This window comes from Xyrauchen texanus, chromosome 35, assembly GCF_025860055.1.
Source record: "Xyrauchen texanus isolate HMW12.3.18 chromosome 35, RBS_HiC_50CHRs, whole genome shotgun sequence".
Taxonomy (NCBI): Eukaryota; Metazoa; Chordata; class Actinopteri; order Cypriniformes; family Catostomidae; genus Xyrauchen; species Xyrauchen texanus.
Genome location: NC_068310.1, coordinates 35,805,640 through 35,813,427, shown reverse-complemented (window position 1 = coordinate 35,813,427; position 7,788 = coordinate 35,805,640). Strand labels below are relative to the sequence as shown.

The following is a 7,788-nucleotide window of genomic DNA, read 5'->3' as shown; positions in this document are numbered from 1 at the left end:
TGTAATTTCTGTGGTACAACTCCTGCTACTACTTTTTAAGAATCTACATTAAACCTTCCCCTTTTTAGCAGTCATAAAACAGCCCTGAAATCTCTGTTGCACTTCTTTTAATTTTTCTCTCTGGAGGTACAGAAACCCCTCAGCATGTACAGTATTAATGAATTGTTTGGTATACACAGAGATGCCAATTAAAGTCTTTCTTTCTTCCTTACTTAAGGACACTCTCTCAAATGTTACGAGTGCATCTCTGATCAGATAGCGGGTTTTTGTGATGGAAAATTGATGACATGTCCCAGTGGAGCTTCCAAATGTGCGAGTATAACAGTGGCCCAATCCATTGTTAAGTCCGGACATAATTTACAATGACAAATCCACTTACAAATGACAAATAATATAAAAAACAAGTGATTGAGCATAAAGACTAAATACTAGCAGTGCAGTATGCTAAAAATGTAAGAGTAGATCAGGAAAATGCAATGTGTGGTGATGTGGGCGTTGCCGAGCGACGTCTGTGTTAGGGGTATAACAGTTGTGACCCGGACCAGATATGGAGAAAGAAGACCAGGAGTCGAGAAGTTCAATTAAAGAATCAAAAATTTACTGAAGTATAGTTTGCAGTGAAATTGGTAGAGCCAGCGGCAAAGTCTCACGAGGAGATCGAAAGCCAACTCGTACCTTACACAAAATCTTACATCAATTATACCATTTGCAAGGACGTACATTCCATTATTTTACTCCTGATTGGCTAAAAGACCATAAAGTCACAACATATAGACAGCTATGCGGCCTATCAACATTAATCAGCGCACTTGTCGTCCGAGCCCGAGATTTACATCTGAAGTGACCTCGCAGATGGTCGCGGGGCGTCTTCGAGTCGGCCTGGTGTGCGTCCCTGGGTTCAAAACCTGGGTAGAAAGTCAAACGCACACACAAAAGACTGACGAACGACAGTTCTTCTCTGGGCACAAGAGAGCCAGAGCACAACGTTATCAGGCCATTTAAACCAAAACAGAGAGATAAAATATTCACTCCTCGGGCAGAGGAGAGGGGTAGAAATAACATACATTTCTTCCCTAAAGAAATAATAAGAGAAAATCACACTTCTACTATTCAGGTATTATTACATAGGACTTTAAACCATATAATTAGTCATGGAAAGGTAACAATCAAACACAGAATACATCTGGAACCTATGTTTAACGCATTCTCCATGCCCCCTCCCCTGAGAGACTGGAGAGCATCACAGATAAGCTTTTCCCCAAAAGACCTTCAGCCTACGTGCAGGACAGAGAGAAAGACTCTGGAATGTTCCTAAAAGAGACTAGTTAGCATTCAACACACATATGATTCAAAGTATATTTCAGTTATGCATAAGAAAATAGAATTGATTATGTGATCATGCATACAGTTAATTCATCACTTTATTAAAGAAGTTAAGCAACAGAATACAGATAGATATTGATATAAAAGGATATATATATATGTATTGATATATCTGAAGAGACAAGGGATTTTGACCCTCACCCTTCAGTCCCCCGTTTTAGACCAATGTGGGGTCCAATACCGCCACGTCTGGTCTACCAAGTGAGGTCACTACGGAAGGTGGAGTGGTAACGCATGCTTCCCTGACGGGTCACACTTGTCTCTTCGCCTCATTGCGGACATGCTGGATACTAAAAATTCCCAGTCCCCACGCGAAGGCTCTCCCACCTTCCACTCACAACAGGGCATGAATGTTATCCTTCTTAAGTTTCTCTTTCAAGCATGTCGTCAGTTTTCTCAGTCGGTTCTCCTCCTCGGAAGGGTTCAAGTTACTGCAAGCAGACCTGCATACATAAGAAAAACAGAAACGAACACACATCCACACACACAGACAGAGGACACCCACTCCCAAAAGAGCTCCAAAAGCATATAACACATATTTAACAGCTCCCATGACCAAATCCTCTGACGCAGCCACAAACTCCTCCCAAGCTTCCTCCACATATTCCTCCACTCTTTCCGTCATGTCAGTAAATATTGCTCCTACCGAAAAAGCCAAAACCAATGCTACTGCTATAGCAGACGGAGGTTCCGAATCAGTATACCATGGAGTGCCCTTAGATTTAAGCTATACAGAATTCAAATACTCATAACCTGCAAATGGATCATTAGTTTTTATCTGTTCCAGAAATGCAGTGATACATTTCTGCCGAGCTGTTTGCGCCTTCAACCGAGGAAAATATTCAGTCTTCTGCTTCAACTCTGCAACACAAAGAGACAGCTCTGCTTCGTTAGCTTTCTTACTCTTATCAACTGGACGCCATGCAGGACACATGGGGTGTGTCAACCTGTGTTTAGCACAGTCCTCTGATGGAGCCTTAGACTCTAGATCTCTGATTTCCTGTACTGAAGGAATTGGACTCAGAAATTGTCTAAATTGTTTTGCCCTGTCAAACCACTCATCTCCAATAGCTACATCGGACAACTGAGGCCACATCCTCACCTGAAATGATTTATAATTGTCCCACAACAGCTCCTCATACTTTAAAGGTACCAGACTAGTCTTTGCTCGAGTGTACATCATTTCAATATTCAGTTTAAACACTTGCAAGTGCATCCATGCTGTCACATTATAAGCCATCGATGTAGGATTATAACATTTATCTTCAAGGTAATCATGCAAGTGATCCATGTTGAAAACAGTTCTGTTAGCAAGGTTCCTAGCAAACTCATACTGGTGCAACACATCAGAAAAACTAGCCCAAGTGTAACCTGACTTAACAAAAGAAGCATTACACACCTCCCAGGGTATCTCCATCATCTTCACACCGGTGAGCTTCTCAGAAATTTCTCTACATTTATCAACATCTCCAGGAGGAAACATCTTAACAAACCACTGTTGAATTTCTTTACCTAAACAACGCTCAACATGTGCAGTCTCCTTCCAAGGGTCATCGAATCTAGTGTACCTGGGCCAAGAGAGGGACAAAGCATTAATAACAGGCAAACCATTTTTACTGCCATTCAGATCGAACTTGTCCCTGTCAGTTTTATCTATCCGTCCTAACCTATCACAGACTGCACCGTAAGCCCTATTAGTGTCCCATCGGATCATGTGGCATTTAGTTGGGACTAACACTCCCATCTCATCAAATCCTTATCATTTATTGCTGTTTGATACTCATCAGACCCCGGTTCTTCTCTAATCACAATATTGCTGTATATATAGCTTTGGGCTACATCTTTAACGACTTTGTTGTAACCAAGTTCATTCTTAGCTTTGGGAAGATAGTATGACATGATGTGGCGAGGATCAGGAGCACTTGGGTATAACGGAAGTTTCAATGCTTTTCCACCTAAAATCAGGTGGGAGTCATTCACATCTGCTACCTGACGCCTCCTTCGTTCTGCTCTACTCTCACCTTTTCTAGATTTTAACAAATATCGATTAACCATATCCATTCAGTATAGAGCATGCACTCATGTTTTCACGAGCTATGTGGTCAGGGATCCAGCTCATTGAACTGAAATCTCCTTCAAACAGGTCAACGCCTCCACTCCTCATCCACCGACCTTTTTGCATAATGAGGGTAGTATCGGGATAATTTGGGGAGTGACCAAGCCAATAGGTCACTGTCTCATTTCCGTCCAGACGATAACAACGATCATTTACCTTTTGGTACATGGTCGGAATTAAATTTAGACCCTCAGTTGAATTTAGACATGGGTATTGTACCCATGATGGACGGTTATCGATCTCCTCACAATCCCAATGAGTTGAAAATGCATGGAATCTCCCTGTCCAAATTGAAATTTGAATCCACATCAAAAATGATAAAGCGATCAGAATTAAAAATACCAACGAGAGCGGAAGTACCAATCGGATGAAAGCTCGTTTCACTTTCAGTCGTCTCTCACTACGCACTTCTTCTTGAAGAATTAGCAGCTTCAGTATGTCGTCGGATTCAGCCATCTGTAATGATAAAACATTTGTTCTAGAATTCTAGGATTTTAACATACACGACAGACATTTAATGATCCCGAGGTAGTAAGTTGTTACACTTTTCAAGTGGTTTCACCTGTGACCAATGTCTCCATACGGTACCCAAAACCCCCTGTCCAGTAGAACAGAGGTGTTAGTGGTCAATACCACCTGATAAGGCCCATCAAATTTCGGACCTAAGGGGAAACTATCTCCGCTGTAACATTACATTGTCACCTATTTCAGGCAAAGCAGGCATGTCTTTTTGCTCAACATTATCTCGATCTGCTTGTCGTGTGCTAACACTAACCCGTGTGTCTCGCAGACTGTCATCCAAAGCTTTCAGATAATTTTGTAAATCGTCTTTCAAAGGCCCGGATGGTCCCTCATGTTGCAAGGGGGCATCCCAGGGCAGCCGCATGTAGCGACCTGTCATTACCTCAAAAGGGCTGAGCTGTGTAGTCTTGTTAGGGCTGGCTCTCATGCTTAACAAAATCGCTGGGACAGCCGCATGCCACCCTTTCCCCCACTCCAACAATCTCTTTCTCAATGAAGTTTTAAGCGTACGATTAGTGCATTCAATAGATCCGCTAGATTGGGGCCTAAATGGAATGTGAAAGTATTGCCTCACCCCCATCAATTTCATGACATTTTTCATCACCTTCCCTGTAAAATGTGTACCCTGATCTGAATCAATTTGTAAGGGCAAACCCCATCTTGGGAAAACTTCATTCAACATAATCTTGGCGGTTGCATCTGCGGTGCAGTTTCTCAGTGGAAATGCCTCAACCCATCTGGAAAACAGATCAACAATCATTAGAATGTATGTAAAACCTCCACTAGGGGGCAGTGGACCTATGAAATCAATTTGGAGGTGTGTCCACGGCCCTTGAGGTCGAGGGGCATGTCCTAAGGGAATTTTCAGCTTAGAAGAAGAATTAACCTTAAGGCATACTAGACATCTCTTACAAAAATCATTGCAAGAAGCCCTCAGTCGGGGCCACCACCAGGTTTTGGAAATCATTGCATGTAGTTTTTCAGGACCTGCATGTGCCAAACCATGATACAAAGACATTAGTTCAGTTCTAGCAGAAACAGGACAAACAAAACGCTCATTAAATTTCCACAGTCCTTCTGCATTTTTCTGAGCTCCTAATTTTGTCCATTGTTCTATCTCTTCAGGGTCATCCTCATCATAGAGTTTAAAAAGGTCCCTGGGGGTCTCACTCTCCTGAGGAGCAAGAGCCATAACACTCACGCAAGTCTCAGTCCGTGATGCAGCCTCTCTGGCAGCTGTGTCAGCAGCTCGGTTTCTTGTGGCCTCAGGAGAATTGTCCGTTGCATGTCCAGTGACTTTGATAACTGCTCCTGTTGCAGGAAGATCACAGGCATTCATAAGTTCTTTTACCTGCTGTTGATGAGAGATCGGCAGACCGGCAGTGGTTAGAAATCCACACAGGGCCGAAGTCATGAACAGCACCATATGCATAACGGCTGTCAGTGTAAACATTGACTCGTTTCCCCTGGCCATACTGCAATGCTCGTGTCAATGCGACCAGCTCGGCCACTTGAGCCCCTCCTCCTGAAAGAGAACCACAGTCAACAGTTTCACCATGTTCATTTACAACAGCCCAGCCAGTGAAGCGTTTTCCCTGTTCATGAAAGCTGGAACCATCCACGAACAACTTCATGGCATCAGAAAGTGGTTCAGATTGAAGAGGGCTCTGGCTGTCCGTCTCGATCAGTCGGGCACAGTTGTGTGCAGTTCCTTCTTCTGGAAGTAAGGAGGCAGGGTTGATAGCAGTTTCAATGTCAATATTTATCCACATTTTTCTTTCTTCAAGTTCACTTTGAATCCCCCGTTTTGGAGGGCATTCAAAACAGTCTGTACAGCAGTCAAATGTTTGAACTTGGTTGGACTAGCAATTAAAATGTCATCCACATATTGTAGGACAACAGATCCGTCATATTCAATTTGTTTTCTTACCGGATCGATGAAGGATGCTAGTACCTGATGAAACAGTGTGGGTGAGTTGCAGAAACCTTGTGGCAAACGACTCCATGTCCATTGGCGACCCCTGCTGGTGAAAGTAAATCTGCCTTGGTCCTCCTTGGCTAGGGGACAAGTCCAAAAACCGTTAGAAATGTCTAAAGCAGTAAAAAGATAATGTTCAGATCCTATCTCGTGTAGGATAGTTGCGGGGTTGGCCACCAGAGGGTGCATTTTCTCAGACACTGAATTCAGAGAAGTGTAATCAATGGTCAAACGCCAGCTCCCATCCGGCTTTTTGACAGGCCACATGGGAGAGTTAGTGGGAGAGGAGCAGGGAATCACAATCCCCCGTTTGCATAGTTCATCTACAACAGTGTCAGCCCCCTCTCGAGCCTCATTTTTCAAAGGATATTGTCTTCTGGCTTCATGCAAAGGACCTGGGATGCTCAGTGGCTGAATCTGTGCTAAACCACAATCATATTTATCTTTTGCCCATACATCAGGAAATTTGGAAATTATAAACTTCCACTCAGGGCGAGTTTCAGTTAGACTAGCAGGTTCAGCCACTGCACATCTCTGCTCATGGTGGGGGCCACTCTGAGATAAGCGAATTGTTTCATTGCAGCCAAGCACTAGCTTATCTTGAGAAAGCAAAACATCAGCTTCGAGTTCTTTCAGAATGTCAACACCAATTAGAGTCCCTACAGTATTTTTCCCTACCCAAAATTCAGTCCAATAGACTTTTTCAGAGTTAGAAATGGTTAGAGGGATAGGAACAGATTTATGATATACATTTGTGCCATTTAGACCTTCTATATACAAAGTTTCAGAAGTGATCTCAAGATCGAGATCTGTAATTGATACAGTCGCGCCCGTGTCAATCAAAATAAGGCATCGCCGGCCTCCTAACAACGCATTTATGAATGGGCGGGTGTCTGCATAATTACATGAACCGGAGGCCGCTGACCCCTATTCGTCCCCTATCAGCTGCCTCAGCTTTTTGAGCTCAGCTGTAGTCAGAGAGTTAAGCTTCGGAGCATCACTGTTGACAGAAACATCATTTTTAGGACCTTCTTTTTTCTCATTTCTGTGATTTTTTTGTTTACCACTATGACAATGTCTAGCAATGTGGCCCTCTCTTTTACAATTTCTGCATCTGGCAACAGGCTTGGTACAATCTCTAGAGGTATGACCTCTCTCGTCACAATTATAGCAGGTTATGTTATTGCGGGGACTCATTTCCACTTCAACTGACACAGCAGATACTTTACCCACATTAACATCATCATCACACGTTTGCAAACGGCTCCAGCTTACAGAGCACCAACGAAGCAAATCCTCCCAGTATCTGATGTCAATGGCACTGTTCAACAACATGTCTCGGTATTGTTTATTCAATCCGCCTGTAGCGGATTCTATCACTATGGCAGAATCAAGATCTTCTGCGTTGTTGTTTGCAGCACAGTACATTTCATAGGCTATGCGAAAGCGCTCAATGTATTCTAAGGGGTTTTCGCCAGCCCTCTGTTTAATCTGTGTCACACTGGTCCAGGGAAAAGACCCCCGACCCAAAATATCTTTCACGCGTAACTTGTAATCTGAGTAAGCTTCACAAAACTCAGGCCAATCTGTGGGGACTCTGGGGTGTAAAGGAGCAATCTGAACCGCCCTTAATTTGCTGGTGGGAACTAAACCCTCAACCAAAGACTGTATATCTGCCATCCCCAGATTCTGTTGCCTAGCAACGGCCTCTAGCCTGTCCCATAGAATTTTGTTTGGGTTATACAACTTAAAAGGTTCCAACCCTGCAAGCAAACTGTTTTTCTCAGCC

At 43.3% G+C, this 7,788-nt stretch overlaps 1 protein-coding gene across 1 annotated transcript in view; it reads right to left on the bottom strand.

Annotated features, from left to right (window-relative positions):
* Positions 1–1,503: 1,503 nt before the first annotated feature.
* LOC127629064 (uncharacterized) overlaps positions 1,504–7,788 on the bottom strand; it is a 72,362-nt gene continuing 66,077 nt past the window's right edge. The window contains exon 2 of the mRNA XM_052106102.1: positions 1,504–1,710. The gene's annotated coding sequence lies outside the window, so the exon portion shown is untranslated. The remainder of the gene's footprint in view (positions 1,711–7,788) is intronic.